The sequence below is a fragment of the Pinus tabuliformis genome, chromosome X, assembly GCF_031772625.1.
Source record: "Pinus tabuliformis cultivar Carrire ecotype Pingquan chromosome X, CPIR1, whole genome shotgun sequence".
In the NCBI taxonomy this organism is placed as follows: Eukaryota; Viridiplantae; Streptophyta; class Pinopsida; order Pinales; family Pinaceae; genus Pinus; species Pinus tabuliformis.
In genome coordinates, this window is record NC_142308.1 from 573,829,010 (window position 1) to 573,845,846 (window position 16,837).

The following is a 16,837-nucleotide window of genomic DNA, read 5'->3' on the forward strand; positions in this document are numbered from 1 at the left end:
TCCATCACTCAGCAGCATAGAAGTTTAACATGGATACCACAGTCAGCTAGTACATGTCAGTAGTGTCATGTCAAGTTGTGCCATGAGTTGTCTCGACCACATCACCATTATCAGCCATATCCATTTTAACCGAATGGAATGGAAAGTGATGTCCAATGGACTCACACAAGAATTCGAAGGTTCATGTCAGTTGAAAAGTCATGGGAAGTTGAATAGTCATGAGGGTGGTCAAAGAGTCACAAGGGTCAAGCATCACCCTTGGCTATATATACCCCTCCCATTGTATGAACGAGACTTTTCACCTTGGCTCCTCCCACATAGCCTTGAGATTTTGTAGTATATTCTTTGAGGAGAAAGGAGTGGCTCCAATGTCCCACTACTGGGACTAGTGATGTATGGTGTACAGATGTGTCCTGGGACTTTTTCTTAATTCATAAGCCTATTTCAGGCCAGCACGTTTTCACACTTGTTTTGTAGATGTTTGTAAGACTACTCTTTAAACATTTGTAATGCATGTTTTCTTAACCTGTACTAAGATAGTCAAACTACCTTCGTTATTTTAGTGCTTACATTGTTGAAGATGTGTTGTATTGTTTATCACTACTATCTCATTCGTGTGGACTACTCCACAAGACATTAGACATACAATTCTTGTTTTTCTTGGTTATAACGATTGTCACCCCTGTGTGGACTACTCCATTGGATAGTGTATGTGTTTTCCCTTGCACTTTGGTTTTAACGACTATCACATCCATTGTGGACCACTCCATTGGATGCTAGACAAAACCTTGTTGTTTTCAGTTATCTCTCTCTAGTTGGTACTACTACCTCTCATCTAGAGGCTCACTTTTACCCTCTCCCTTATAGTCAGAGAACTTGAATACAAGTTACATTATGCGCTCACCAGGCATACTCACAAGCATAACACTCTCATGCGCTGAAAAATAAGAGCTAAGGCAAATCTCTAAGATAATAGCAACCGGTCCATCGTACCGGATAGGACTCCTACACCAAATGGTGTGAGGTCTAGTTGGGACTTCATACGGGGGAGATGCCCTAAATGCTGGCAGGTCTAGCACCATCAACAATATACAATTCATTTTGAAATATGTACAACCCTTGTGACTACTAGGAAAACCAAGGAAGATTTCATATGTTATAACACTAGTTTCCATAAGCTTTATAATTAGAACTACCATGCATTGAACTTGTTTCTATTGTACCAAGATCTTTTAAATCAGCCACCCATTTTAGCCTTGGGGATGAGATACTTATTAACATTTTCCTAATGAAGTATTTGATTGTAACTCCAAATATGATTTTGTGGACTAATGGATATTATAGTGCAATATACATGACCTTTAGGATTATCCATCCATAATATTTTGTTACATACTTCTAATGTTCTTGTTAATAAAAAGAGTCGATGCCTTCCTTTCCTCTAATAATACCTTTCTTCTCTTCTCCGTGAACTGCTCCCTTAGTTTTGATGACTAAATCACCCTTCCAAATGAATAGTGAAGGGTTTAGAACTTTGAAACTTTGACACTTTCTTGATATTTAGATCCTTCCATGGCTTTGGTTACATATCAATGTTATGGGTTGTTCATAGATTTATATCCCAATATAATCATCACAAATTCATAGGTGATCCATCTTGGCTAGCATAGATAAGTCGGTAGATCATCAATTTGGTCCATACAGATGGAGAGACAAGTAGGGTTAGGCTACACACCAAGGACCTGCTATCCCACTTGGGCTTGATAACCCCTATTCACTAACCTCAAATACAAGGAGGGTGTATAATACCATATATTTGATAAATCTGTGGTATAAGTGAATTAACTTCATTATGAACACTAAGATATTATAACCAGATTCCCATGTTAAACTAAGCCTTTACATAATTCATGCCCATGATAAGTCAACCATATTCTAATTTGTATACCTATCCCACTCCACCATATACTACTACACTCCTAATTTCAGTGCTAGCTACTCCTGCTTCAATGCCTAATCACAACAATTTGTGATTATGATGACAATTTAAGTACATATGTGTGTAATTTCCATGACGGGACGTAAGAATTGTCCTCTCAAAATTTCTTGTCAATGATTATAACCATAAATGGGCTAGCACTAATCTATCGCATCATCTCAAAATGACCCCACAGATGAAAATTTACAATTTATGTCATCATCACTTCACACTATCTCATGAATGACCCTTTCTACAGATTATATGCATGAATTTATGGAAGGCCATCCCCTCTACCTATCGTATGATTGATTGTGATAATAGGTGAATAAAGGAAAAATGACGAATATTTGTTGACAAAATCCCCTACTTATAAATTGTACTTTGTTCACTTGTTCTCACAATAAATCATAGGTTAGGTATAGGGGATGGCCTTTCAGGAATTCATGGATATAACCTATATAAGGGGTCATATATGAGACAATGTGAAGTAATGATGACAAACATGATAAATTTTCATTTGTCAGGTCATTTGAGATGGTGATGATAGACCAATGCTAGCCCATTCAAGGTTATAATAATTTATGGGCAATGTGCAAAGGAAAATTCATACATCCCATCATGGAAATTACACTCATTTGTACTTAAATTGTCATTATAATCACAAACTATTGTGAACTGAAAGCTAATATATGTTAGAATTTTGTTAGACTAATATAGATTAGAAAAGGAAACCAATATATAGACTAGTTACAATAAATATAGTAGAAAATATAGGAACCATTCCAATAGTGCCGACTAGTGCACGAGGTAAAGAAACTCTAATGTTATTTTTATTAATGAATAATAAAAAAAATTGCCAATTTAACATTTCTTTATTGTTACAGTTGATGATCCACCCCTCTTGCAGTAGCCTCGACAACATCATGAGTACACGACCAGGCCATCAAAAATAAAGAAAAAGAAAAATAAATTAATGTAATAGTTATATCATTAGAAAAATCATGTACCATATTATGAAAACATATTTTTGTTGATAATTTTTTTTGAGATAAAGTATTTTGTGTCTATGATTAATGAATGAATGAATTAATGTTATATGTTAATGAATAATTTCTATGTGTCTCTTTATGTACAATACTTTGTTTCATATTATGTAAACATCTTTTTGTGATAAAATTTATCGAGATGAAATATTTTGTGGATTTACGAATGAATGAATGAATTTATGCTTTCTATTTGTTTTTTTATGTACCTTAATGTCTTGCTTTCAACTATTTCTTATATAGTAGATAGATTGGGTACTGGGGAATTGAGAGTGATGTGAGGAGCGGGGAGGAGGGGCCATGAGAGCTTCCACCTTCACATGGTCGGCGATGTTTAGTAGAGAATAAATTAGGATTTGGATAATCTTGGACCAAAACACCCTCATCCAACAAAGCAATAACAAAGTAAATTTTGACTTCACTGCTGCTTTGTCGAGTGGAGGAAGGTTTTCTCCAAGATTAAAATACTCCAACAATTTATTCTCAAAACCAAGAGGAGATCATTCATGTATTCATGCATGCAAGTCCTTTTAATTATTATTTATTCATGCAATTAAATTAAATATTTAGTCAAATTTAATCTAAGTTTTCCTCACTGGTCTCATGAATATGTGTAGGAAAACTAGTTTAAATTTAGATGTTGAAGTGGAACAACTATCTGAAGAAGATAACTCAAAATGGTAAGGGTTTATGTCAGAAAACTAAATTTGTTTGATATTTTTGTTGTATGTCTTGGCTGAGTGGGAGTTACATAAATTTTTATAAGAAATAACAAACTTTTCCTTGAAAAAAATTTATGTAGTATTTGTCTTTCTTTCACAATTGTGTTTGTATTTGAGTGAAAGACCATACATTATCATTTTTCATATATGGAAGTAGGATAAACTCTTACTCTATTAATTGGGCATAAGGAATTGGTATGATTTTCCCTCTATTTTAATAATTATTTGCATCTAACTTCTCCTCTTTCCTTTGTTTTCCAAGTACTTTCTTTTGCATATCTAGATTTGAAAGATTAACTAGGGTTGGAGTCATATACACAAAAAAAAATCATCGAAGTACTGCTCAACTTTATCCCACCAAGTGCTTGGTTACCAAGTTCCTATCTTAGTTTTGTGTTGCATTTGATTTCAAGAAATTTTCAATTTATACATTGAAAATATTCCAAGAGCATAGATTTTGAGAAAAACTAGGGCAAACAAAATTAATATTTATTTTATAATTTTTTCTCTTGTTATATGGACAATTCTTGTGATATAATGTTAGTTCATCATCATCATTATTAATTTTTTTTCCTCATCAATGCAATGCAATAAATAATATCACAATGCAAACAAGAACACCAAAAATAGGCTCCAGGCCAGGCAAAACCTCTCCATATGGGAAAAACACAAAAACTTCTCTTCTTATAGAAATTCAAGGAAGACTTCCAAGAAAGTTGATAAAGACAACTCACCAAGTGATAAGCCAACCAGCCAAACAATAATGCTTCTCTTTATAACTCAGTTTTCTGCTCTTCTCTAGCTCGAAATCTTAACAGAGATAGATTTCTTCCCATACATGTGAGCTTTGCAAATGAAGAATTGATGCACAAGCCAAACCAAAATACCATCTTTCTATCCTCACTATCCTTCAACTCTTTCTCACTCTAAATTTTTCTCAAACTTCTTGAAGAGATTGAATTACTTGTGTGACTCAAATGAGGTCCAATACCTCTCCTTTGCTGAGAAATCTAGGGCATTATGTGAGTTAGATTATTCAGTTTGATTTCTCTTATCTTGAAATTTACTTGCTAAAATTATATGTTGATTATGTTAGTGTTCCTTTCATCAAATAAATTCCAACATAAAGATCACAAAGACAATAACACAATATGTAGGTGTGCATCCAGGGCAAAACCCTTATGAAGGGGAAAACCCAGTCAACTATTTCTCTAGTAGATTAAATCAAGTTGAGATAGACTTGACTCTTTGACTAAATAAATAGACTTACTCCAACCACAAGACCAATTCCTTCTGCAATTCTCTCTGCAATCATGGTTCTTGTCCCCTTCAGTTTCAACTTCAAAATTTTGACTCTCAATCTACAATAGTCTTGGCCCTCCTACATCAAAAATATTTTCCTTGCTACTTCAAAAATATCGGCCTTCCTCCTTCAAAAATCTCAGCCTTCCTTCTGCAATAGTCTCATCCCTTTCTGTAATCATCTCTGCAACAAGGAACTTTGGCCTCCCTGTAATATTTTCTGGAATTCTCATTTTCAACTTTCTCTCTATAATAGTCTTTTAATATTCTTGGTTTCATCTCCATTTCTCGGTCCTATAATATTTTTTCTTAATTCTTGAATGAATTCTTCACTTCTCTCCTTAAAATGGTGAAATAGTAGGCTATTTTTACTTATTGGTCATTATGCATTTGAGCTAACATGAACAATTTGACTTGAAGTTGATTTGTAGCCTTGTAATGAAGGTCGACTTGATTAGCTTTTGTTTGGAGGCCAAATTTGAAGGACGAATGGTAATCCTTTTGGGAGAAGGAACTGAATTGATGGAAGAGATATTTAGACACAAAAAAAAAACATTTCTTGACCTTAAGGAGCCCAAGAAGGGTCACTTACAAAAATTACTTTGACTTTGACTCAACAAAAATATTAGAAGCCTACAATGGAGGATTGGCCTATTAACCATTGACCTGAGCATGAAACCCATGCTTTAATAAGTCAATTAAAATAATTTTCTTTTTTTTCTTATGACTCAAATACAATTGTGAAGGTTGACACTAGTTACTTTCTTCAACACTCCCCCTTAACTAGGGAAGTATTCATAACTTTTACATATAGGTAAAAGGATGAACTCAAAATGAAATGATATACAAATATAAAGAGTCATACAATGTAGCAATGCTTTTGAACTAGATACTTGAATAAGGTATCTAACTGGCTGGGACTAAGGTGTGTTCCAAGCTTCAACCACTATAGGTAACATCAGGCTTCCACTCTAACACCAACCCAAGGATCTAGGTGAGTATCCAAGGTGAGAGCTCTATGAACAAATCCACCCTCCCTACTTCCAGATCTAGACATAAACACGTGGGCCAGCCATATGTCCTCCCAAGCATTAGGCACTCAGCCCCAAATGCTTACATGTTTCCCTATAAACTAGATATATATATCCATTAGTCAAGCATGCTTCTAAAAATTCGTATTGTTTCATGGAGATATTGTACGCAAAAACAACCCCTGTTAGCAATAACCTTTCAATACATATACACAATAATATGAATGTTAGGGGTCTTAAATTATCGTGATGTTGCTCATATATCTTGTTACATTTTTCAAAAAAACATTCAAATCTTATTCAACATTATTATCAATATCTTATGAACTCGTGGAGGGTATCCAAGCTCCCCCTTAACTCAACAATAGACTTTATTAGGTTCTTCTTTTCATCATGCTCTTTATTAAGTCATTGTCAAGGTAGGTGAACATCTTCAATTTTTTTAAGATTATGTACCTGCAAATCTAGTAACCAAATACAAATATACATGAGTATGAGATCAATACAGGGTTACCATATCAACATGAATAGAGTATAAAGCATAAGTAGTCAAACTTTAATAGCTTAAATTTTAATAATATTTCATATCCAACTCGAGATATTATGCTAGGGTCTTTTACATAATCCCTAGATTCCAAATTCAAATCTTAGGTATTAACAACTTAATAGTTAAATAGATTCTTTAAGTCTCGAAAACTAGGCTCCACACCCACAAAATTAAATATTGTACATATAGGGTTTCAACAATGTGCCTTTTATAATTTCATAACAAACTTTACTAGGTTTTGTTACAAACCCTAGAAATAACAAGTTTTCATCTAGGGTTTCATTCATAATAATCTTCTTAATGGATACAAACATTGAACCTTAGCAATTTTGACTAGGGTTTCAATAATTTGCCAAACCCTAAAGGTTTAGGGTTTTATGACAACTGTAAAATATTAGGGTTTTACGAAAGTATTACTAAAAATCCTAAATATTGTTAGAATTACAAACCCTAAGTAGCCTAGGGTTTTAATATTATCTAAAGTATATTCTAAGCATCAACAAGTTAGAGTTTTATAATGAACCCTAAAAATTAGGGTTTCCACAAAAATGAATAAATGATTAGAGATATGATAGAGGTGAATCAATCTAGTTATTGATCTTCCTAACAAGAATCTTTTACGATTCAAAATCCTAGACATAAAATAGTTATTAATACAAGGAAAATTTTAAACTAATTTTAATAAATAAGTTTTTGCAAATAGACATACCTAGAGTTGGTCCTTTTACAAACCTTGTATAGTTTTTCCTTGGAGTGCTCTCTCTCATGAATCGTAATTTATACCTGCAATACTTAGTGATAAGTACAACAAAGAAAACTATACAATACCAAAAAATGTGAAGTTAATCTAGGATCTCCTAGGAAATTAAACTTCCATAAATGATAAATAAGATTGAAACAAGGGTACTAATGCAAACACTTGAACATCGACTTTATCTAACCCCTACTAGCCATGACATGCATTTCATCAAACATATCACAAACATGTAATATATAAGTCAGAACAACATATATGAGCATAATGGTCTCATACTTATCTGATAATCATCAAAGAGGAGTGATGTCTTCTCACAGTAACTTTATTGTTATCTATTAGGTCATTTATTCACCAACATTTCATATACTAACCAAAACATGATAAGATCCATTCATCATAAATAACATAAAATATACTTATAACCAACAAATAACCAGATATATATCAATGAGGAAAGAACCATTAAAGCCACATAATATCAAGCACATTTACTCATGAAAGTACCAAGGGAAATGATCTCTTATTAACATATGCAAATCCAACCAATACAGGGACTTACACGTACCACCTTACCATAGATTGGGCTGAACCAATTCTCTCTTTTAGCCAATCACCCTCACGCCATATTACAAACATGAATGTAGGATCTCATGAAACAAATCAAACAAAACCAACCAGGGCTTCAAGAGACCAAACCACCTCAACTCTCAACTAGTGACTAAACCTCACAATTGGTCATCACTAACCATCACTTGATCAGTCTCTACCCAAGTTGTCTAAGGCTCTACAACATTTGTTCCAACCAAGGCTTCCAGGACTAGTAACTCAACCCATAATTGTTGTTGGTCTCCAAAGAATTTGTCCAACCAGGGCTTCCGAGACTAGTAACTCAACCCACCAAGGGCTCCAAAGAATTTTTCCAACCAAGGCTTCTAGGACTAGTAACTCAACCCAAGACTTTACAGGGCTTCCAGAGCATTTGTCCAACCAAGGCTCAAGGAAATAGTAGCTCAACCCACAACCAAACCAGCCAGAAAATAAAAGGAAAGAAACCCACAACACCATGGTTATCCACGAAATTGAAAGGCTAGGAAAAACTATTATTAATCCGGGAAATCCTGCATACCAATGAAATATCATGACCAAGAAACTGCATGCATGTGCCATGCATGCCAAAATTAGCAAGGAAATCATACTTGCAACTCAGTACCTACAAGCAAAACCCGTTGTATCTTCTGATATTGATGTCCTCTTGCACTTTCCTTCTCTTATTTTTCCGTATTGCTCCAAATACCAAGTATGCCACAATCCTATAAGATTGTTCTAAGAAAAATCTAAGTGTCTAAGAGTATGAGAGAGAGATTAGGAAATGAGGGCTCCAAAACTGAACTAACAAAAAGCTACAAATTGGTCCTCGGAAGAGGCCTCAATTTTCTTCAATTTTCCATTATTTTTCCTTCATATTCTTCCTCACATGAAACCTGTGACCTTTCACCTCCATTTTCTCCTAATTTCCATTTTTTTCACAAATAAAATGCTAATTAATGCCACTTTACCTTTCCAAAGCCTTTTCCATTTCCTTTTCCAATTTCCATAGCAATTAATTAATCACAAGTGATCCCCATCACTATGTTTTTGCCCAACATTCATCTTGGAATACATGTCCCATGATCCTGGTTATTATTTTTCCTTTATTAACTTTATTACATTTATATTTAACCAGGGATGTTACACCCTTCTTGTATTTGATATTCAAATGCAATTGTTGCAGATATGTGGACCATTTTTTATGATGATTGTTCTGTAACTTCCCCCGTGTCTACATAAATTGAAGAGGTCAATGATTTGAGTAGATGATCATCTCCTTCCCCATAATGTAATTTTTCCACTACTAGCAAGCTTGCATGAAGGAATACATCTCCTTATCATAGGTGGGGTATCTATGAATAGTATCAAAAACTGTCTCGTTGTGATAAACCACTAGATTCCGTTGTTGAGTTAGGACTACAAAACTAGCATAGTCAGAGGCATATGCCTTAATCTCAAATGGTTGTTGTTGGTCTATAAAGGCAAGTGCCGATGTAGAGGAAACGTGATGTTTCAGTTCAATGAATGCCTTTTGTTGTGTCTTGGACCAAAAAAAAGATTGTTTTTGCTCCACCCTTGGTAACTTGACTTAAGTGCCAAGCGATATGACAGAACCCAAACACAAATCATTAGAGAAATTTTGAGGTCAAAAAAGGACCTCAAAACAAAAATGTACAACAAAAATCAACTTTATAAGAACCAATAGGATTCAAGATGATATTGTCAACATGGGGGATGATTAACCATTTTTGGAGGAAAAAATTAAAAACATAAAAAAATAAAAACCTACTTTTTCAATTCATATTTTCAACTTATCTCCCTACAGTTGTACTCAAATTTCGAGCGGGAACACTCATTGGATGCATAATGTAATTTCTCATTCAAGTAACTTCCATGTTGCTTCAATGGACCCTATTACACGAAAAATGAGAAATACATGAAAAATGTGATTGCAATATTGTTTTTTCATGTATTTCTCATTTTTTGTATAGAAAAATCCATCAAAAGTATGCAACACGAGTACTCCTTGGATGAGAAATTAAATTCCACATCTAACAAGTGTTCCCACTAAAAATTTGAGTAAAACCGTAGGGAGATAAGTTGAAAATATGAGTTGAAAAAATAGTTTTTTCTTTTTTCCCTCTAAAATTTGATGATGTAATATAATCTTATTTTATTATTTCCACTATTATTTTATAATATTACTTAGGAGTCCCATTTTAGACCTCAAAATTGATCTAATTCTTTGATAGAAATTATCAAGGCTCAAGAAGCTACAAAGCTCTATAAGACTTGTCAGGGCCAACCAATCTTGAATGAATTAGATCTTAGCTACATACACATGCACACCTTAATCATCAATAATGTAACCCAGATATTGGACCTTGTACATACCAAATGAGTATTTTTCCAGTTAGCACATATCTTGTGTTGTTGCAAAGTATGTAGGACCTGTTGAATATGTTGCAATTGAACTTCCCAAATCTTGCTAATTATGAGGATATCATTGATATATACAACCATGAATGATTTAGCCTCATGAAAGTTGTGGGGGCATTCATCAAACTAAATGGCATGACCAACCACTCGAAAAAACCCTCCTTGGAATTGAAAGTAGTCTTCCGCACATCCATGGGTTCTATTGGAACTTGGTGATAGCCATACTTCAAAACAATATTTATAAAGTACATGATACCCTTCATAGTCAAGAATGTCATAAATCTGTGGAATCAGGTACCTATTCTTGACTATTATTTTGTTCAAGGATTGATAATCAATGCAGAGTCTCCAAGTCCTATCCTTTTTCTGTACGACTACAATTGGGCTCCCACAGGGTGAGGAAATTGATCTAATGTTCCCTTTGTGTAGCATCTATTGGATCTACCATTTGATTTCCTCATTTTTTAGAAGAGAGAAATGGTATATTGGCCCATTTGTTGGAGAAGCACTTAGGGTCAGATCGATGGAATGCTTGATCTAATAGAGCAAAGTTACCCTTATGGGTGAGGAGAAGATGTCTCTATACTCTTCCAAAACCTTATCCACTTTCATTTTCCACGTAGAGGATCCTTGTGTGGAGGCCATGGATGTGGCCACTATATTCCACTTACTTTGAGAATGAATTAGGAGGAAGACAAATTTTTCCGATTGGGAGATGATCTCACTGCATTGCTTAGACAATATCAGAGAAATGGGAGTAGGTGGGGCTGCCGCTAGTATCCTATACAATTTTCTGCCCAAATTAATAATAGCAATATGAGGTTTGGACTCATACACAGCATGAGGCTTCCACAAGTATGGTTGGCCCAACAAAGCATCACAAAATTCAAGGGGGAAAACATCACACAATACCTTGTTAGTGAAAGGCTTGTTGTTGTAGAGAAGAAGACACCATTAGCTAAGGTGAATATCTCACCCTTCGTGGATCCACCCAATGGTGTATGGCTACAGGCGTGTTATTGTCGGTAGGCCCAATCACATAACAACCTTTGCTAAGATGAAGTTCCTTTGACTCTCAATATCGACAATGAAACACAACAAATCCCCCTTCACCCACATTTTGTTAGGTGTCGAGCTTGATTATGTTCTTGATTCAAAGGTCTTGTTTTAGTCACATTTGGATCCCAACTGCTACAGGTTTAGGGGAATTTCCCCCAAAGAAAAAAATAGAGAAACTTTTGCCTTCTAAAATATTGTAATTTCATAGTCAACCCAATCCATTCATTAGGCATAATATCTAATAGTAGAGGTTATGTTAATTTAGGGCTTTTTTCCCTATAAGGAAACCCTTGGTTATATGAGAGAATTGCATTACTGTTGTGCATTATTATGTGTGTATGAAAAATAGATGATATTGCGTGAGAGTGAAGATGTATTTACAATGGATTTGTTGTAGGTTGTATCCCTTCATTTTGTTGGATAATATAAAAGGAACTATTGGTTGTTTCTCCATGGATGTAGTCCAAATTTGGTGAACCACATATATTTGTGTCTCTCTTGTTTTATGCTTTTTTGTGTTTGTTTTTCTTCATTATTTTATGTGTTCCATTGCATTGCTATTTAATTTCTAACAACTGGTATCAGAGTTGAAGGTCTATTTGATTGATAAACTCACAGGAAAAAAATATTGTTGGTTCGAGTGGGAGCAATGGTGGAAGATAGTAAGTTTAGAGTTGAGAAATTCAATGACCAAATGGAGGATTATTTGTATAAAAAATATCTTTACCTACCATTGAGTAGAAAAGAAAATAAGTTGACAAGTATGTCAGTTGAAGAATGGAATATTCTTGACAGAAGGGCACTAGGGACAATACGATTGTGCCTAGCAACACCAATGGCCTTCAACATTTCAAAGGAAATGACAACATAAGTTATGATGATGACATTTGCCAAACTATATTAAAAACCATCGACCTCAAGCAAGGTATTTCTTATGAAGCATTTGTTTAATATGAAGATGTCAGAAGGTGGATCTGTTGTTGATCATTTTAATGAGTTTAACATGGTTACCGGTCAATTAAATTCTATAGGGGCAAATTTTGATAATGAAGTTAGGGTTCTTTTGTTTATGTGCGCATTTCTAGAAAGTTGGAATGGATTAGTCATGGCCATTAGTAATTTTTTCCTCTGGATCTAGTACTTTAAAGTGTGATTATGTTGTTGGTGCTATTCTTAGCGAGGAATGTGATGAAAAAGATAAGGTGAGACAATAGGTAATGCTTTGTCTACAGAGAATAGGGGAATAAAAATAGAGAGAGGAAAGAGCCCAGTAAATTACAATAAGTCAAGATGTTATCACAATAAATATTTCACATTTTTTAATCTTTTTTTAGAAAATACTGACAATTGTAGTGTCAGTATTTAAAATTGTAATAAACAGGGAAAATTTCTTGATAACGGGGTTGTCAACATTTTTTGGAAATTCGAGTAAATAAGTAGATAAGTTTTCAGTCATTTTCTAAGAAGAAGAAGGACTCAAAACCTACATTGAACCCTCTCCATTGGAAATTTCTCTGAACAAGCTTTCCAACGGTATGTGGAAGTCCAAAAATGGACTTCTAGATAAAAATATATGGACTGTTGAAGTTTAAGGGTTTGGAAGGCTTTAAAAGGAAGGAATATTAGAGGTACGAGGCACATCAACAATCGCATAACGGTGAACCAGAGTAATATATGTGATCAACGCATCGAAGGTCTAGGGAATATCACATATCGGTGATCGAAAAATCAACGATCAGCATGTCAACGGGTCCTATATATCGGTGATCGCACATTTCACATCGATGATCACATATCCATGGCATATGGCATATCAGCAACTAGAAATCGGTAATCGACGAATCAAAGAATGTGACAACCTTTCAAAATTGTGATATGCGAACACCGTTAGTGTTAAAATTCTTAGGAAAGCACCAATAGTTTTAAACTGTCGGGGAACACCCAAATAGGTTAACAAAGGATTTCATTGTAAAACTAGAGGTGGATGGGCCTTTTCTCTCTCCTCTAGTAGAATGCATGACGGAATATGATTGGCTCCGATAAAGCTATGTGGCATCTGACGTCATCATGATGTGGTGATACAAAGGGTCACGTGGTAGGAAGTTTTGGATTTTTGAGGGGTCCAAAGGGGGGAAATCAGGGTGACACGTGTCACTAATCACGAGGTACCACATGGTAGTGATGACATCATATCATAGATCACATATTGGAGGATGAGGAATATCGCGGCTCCAAAGTAAATCCACTGATTGAAAGCTTCTGATGAGAGGGGACTCCGATATTGGGGCTGGTGATGGGTCCCTAAATTAGACATAAATTAAGGCTCATACCTCTAAATTAAACAATAATTTAAGGCCTATGACCATCCTTCAACACATTAAACCTCTCTTTCTGCATTAGATAATTTATTTTTAACTTTAATATATTCATTAGGAAGGTTTATGAATAATTGGATATTTGTGCCTAATATTATTTATTTTTGTGGAATATTATGAGAATATTGGGCAGATTATGAAGATTTGGAGGAGGAGATAATTTAGGGACTTGTTCCCTACTACAGGAGGATCAATAATAAATAATAAATCAACAAGATATTATGGAATTATGGTACAAATTGTGGAACTCCAATGATTGAGAAAATCTAGGAATGTGTTCCCTGCCATTTAATGCAAATTCCTAGTATTGGGGACCAAATCCACTGATCAAGGAATCTTAGTGGGGAAATCTTCCTCCATTCATGGGGAATGATTCCTAATCATTTTTTATAAGTACCAAGTCAAATTTTCCTCTAGGGGGAGATTTTCATTAGTGTTCTTATGGAGAGAACTTGTATTTTTGCAGCTCCATTGTATTTTCTTGCAGGGATGTAATTGTGTTGATGAAAATAATGAAGATTGGTGTCATATTCAGCTTCTAAATCTTTTTCTCCTCCATAGGTATCTGATTTTCCTTGGCCTTGGCCATCCCAGGAGTCTCAGAGCCCTTTTGTAGCATTTTCTTTCCTTCTTTTCACTACTTAATCACATGTATCTCTTGTTTTTATTTCTTTCTACTTCTGCATTTAGTATTAATGATTTCTTGTTGTAGGGTGAAGTTAAATGGATAATGTAAGTTATTTTGTAGGATAAAAAGCATTATTTCATCCTTGTAAAAGCTTTGGAAGTTAATAGTAATCGTTGAGCTGCTTGGATTAGTCTTCTTATCCCCAAATCTAGATTTGTGGAACTCCTTTGTGGCAAAGAACAAAAAAATTCTGCTATTTTTTAGAGCATGCTAACGAGCTTCAATCAAGTTCGTTCCAATTGAATTAGATCACAAAAACATTCTAGTTAATAATAAAAAAATCACCCCATTGCATTTTCACTTGATTAGGTTAGGCATTTTTTTAGATTTACTAGCTCACTAGTTCTCGAATTTCTAGATTTTCGACTAGTAATGTTTTTCTATTTTTTAATATGGGTTAACAGAGGTATTTTTGAGTGATTCCACTTAGAATGGAGACCTAAGACATCCTAGTTAATAACAAAATTTTTCCCATCCAATTTGGATTTGATTTTCTTGGTCATTCGATGAATTATAATTTCATATAGTAAATATGTAACATCTTGTAGTAAATCAGGGGATCCTGTAGGAAATCACTGTAGCATCCTGTAGGAAATCTGTAGCATCCTGTAAGAAAGCTTTTTTCAAGCCCGAATTGAGAAAATTCATCACTGAATCTAGGATTAGGCCTCTACTTGACCTCCATTCCATCAAAACCATTTTACCCTCTTGCTCCACACTTGTCTCCCCTCCCAAAGATCAAGGAAAGATTAGCATTTGCATTTATAAAGAAAAAACATTTAAAAAATGAGTTATTTGATATTTACACATGCACATAGTAGTTAGTACTCTCTATATTAGATTTCATGCTCAGTTGTTTTAAATCATCACATGCGATAAATAAGGTTAAACTAGGTTTCTTTTACATTTAGTTTATGATCTTTATGCAATTAGAATAGGTTTCTTTCCTTGTACTTTCTTTCTTGCAATAGGTTAATGTTCCATTTCGAACATTTCATATTTTGCAATTAGTTTAGGATTTGGCTTCAACACATGCACTCCATTACATCATGACAGAAAAGGAAGGACACATTGTATGCTGCACATATAATGTTGATACCTCTTAATTTTGTACGAAACTTGGGTTGATAATTAAAATCGGTAGCCTTGGGAGTTGCAACATTCTTGTTGCAATACCGAGGCTCATCAACATTTGGCGTCATTGCCAGGGAGGTGTCAAAGTATGCATTGTTTTCTTCCCTAGTTGATTTATTTCTTTCTACTTTTTGCAAAAACAAAAAAATAATTGCATTAGACATATTTCATTTCATAAATAGGAAAGTTCATTGCATTAGTGTTTTCATTCAATCATAAAAATAAAAAAATATTCAACACCAACCCACCCCCCATTTGATCACATAGTGCAGTAAGAGTCACATCACCATCCACTTTTGTAGGTACAAGAAGAAGAGATGGCAAATAATTTAGAAGAAATGGATGGAGATGATGACAATGAGGAAGATCCTCTCAGATTTCCCATTCAAGATACTGATGGTAGTGTGCACATGAAGAAGATCCCTCCATATTTTCTTCCAAAATTTCATGGTCTAAGGTCAAAGGATCCAGAAACCTTTCTCTTTGAATTTGAAATTACTTGTAGGTCTTATGGTTACTTATTAAAAATTCAAAGATTGAGATTGTTTCCAACAACATTGAAGGATAAGGCTCTTAAATGGTTCATGAGTTTAGGGACCAATTCAATAAGATCATGGAATGATATGAAAAAGATGTTTCTAGAAAATATAAAGATCATGATATTAAGGAAGAAATCTTTAGAATGAATCAAAAATAAGATGAGATTCTAGATGATCTAATAGAAAGGTTCATATATAATGTTAAGAGAGAAAAACTACATCATTTAGGATCTGACACACTAAAAACCCTATTACTTAGAACAATTAAGGATGAATGGATTGATCTCCTTGATCTTATGAGTAGAGGTGATGTATACCAATTATCATTTGATGAAATTTTTGAAACATGCAAACACATATCAAGAGGAAGGGCAAGAGTATGTCAATCAGCATCAAGATCGGTAAGTCAAGCTAAACTTGGAAATTTGTTTGATGACTTTAAAATAGAAATTCTAAGAAATCTAACCGAACAAGTAGAAATGTAAAATGAGCAAAAATAAGATGTTTGTGTTGTCCATGCAGAATCACATAATGTTAAATGTTTCTTCTCATTACCAAGGTTGAAGGAAGTTCACAAAGAGGACAACGGAACAAGTCAATTGCTAATGCAACAATGTTGTGTAGCTCCAAGA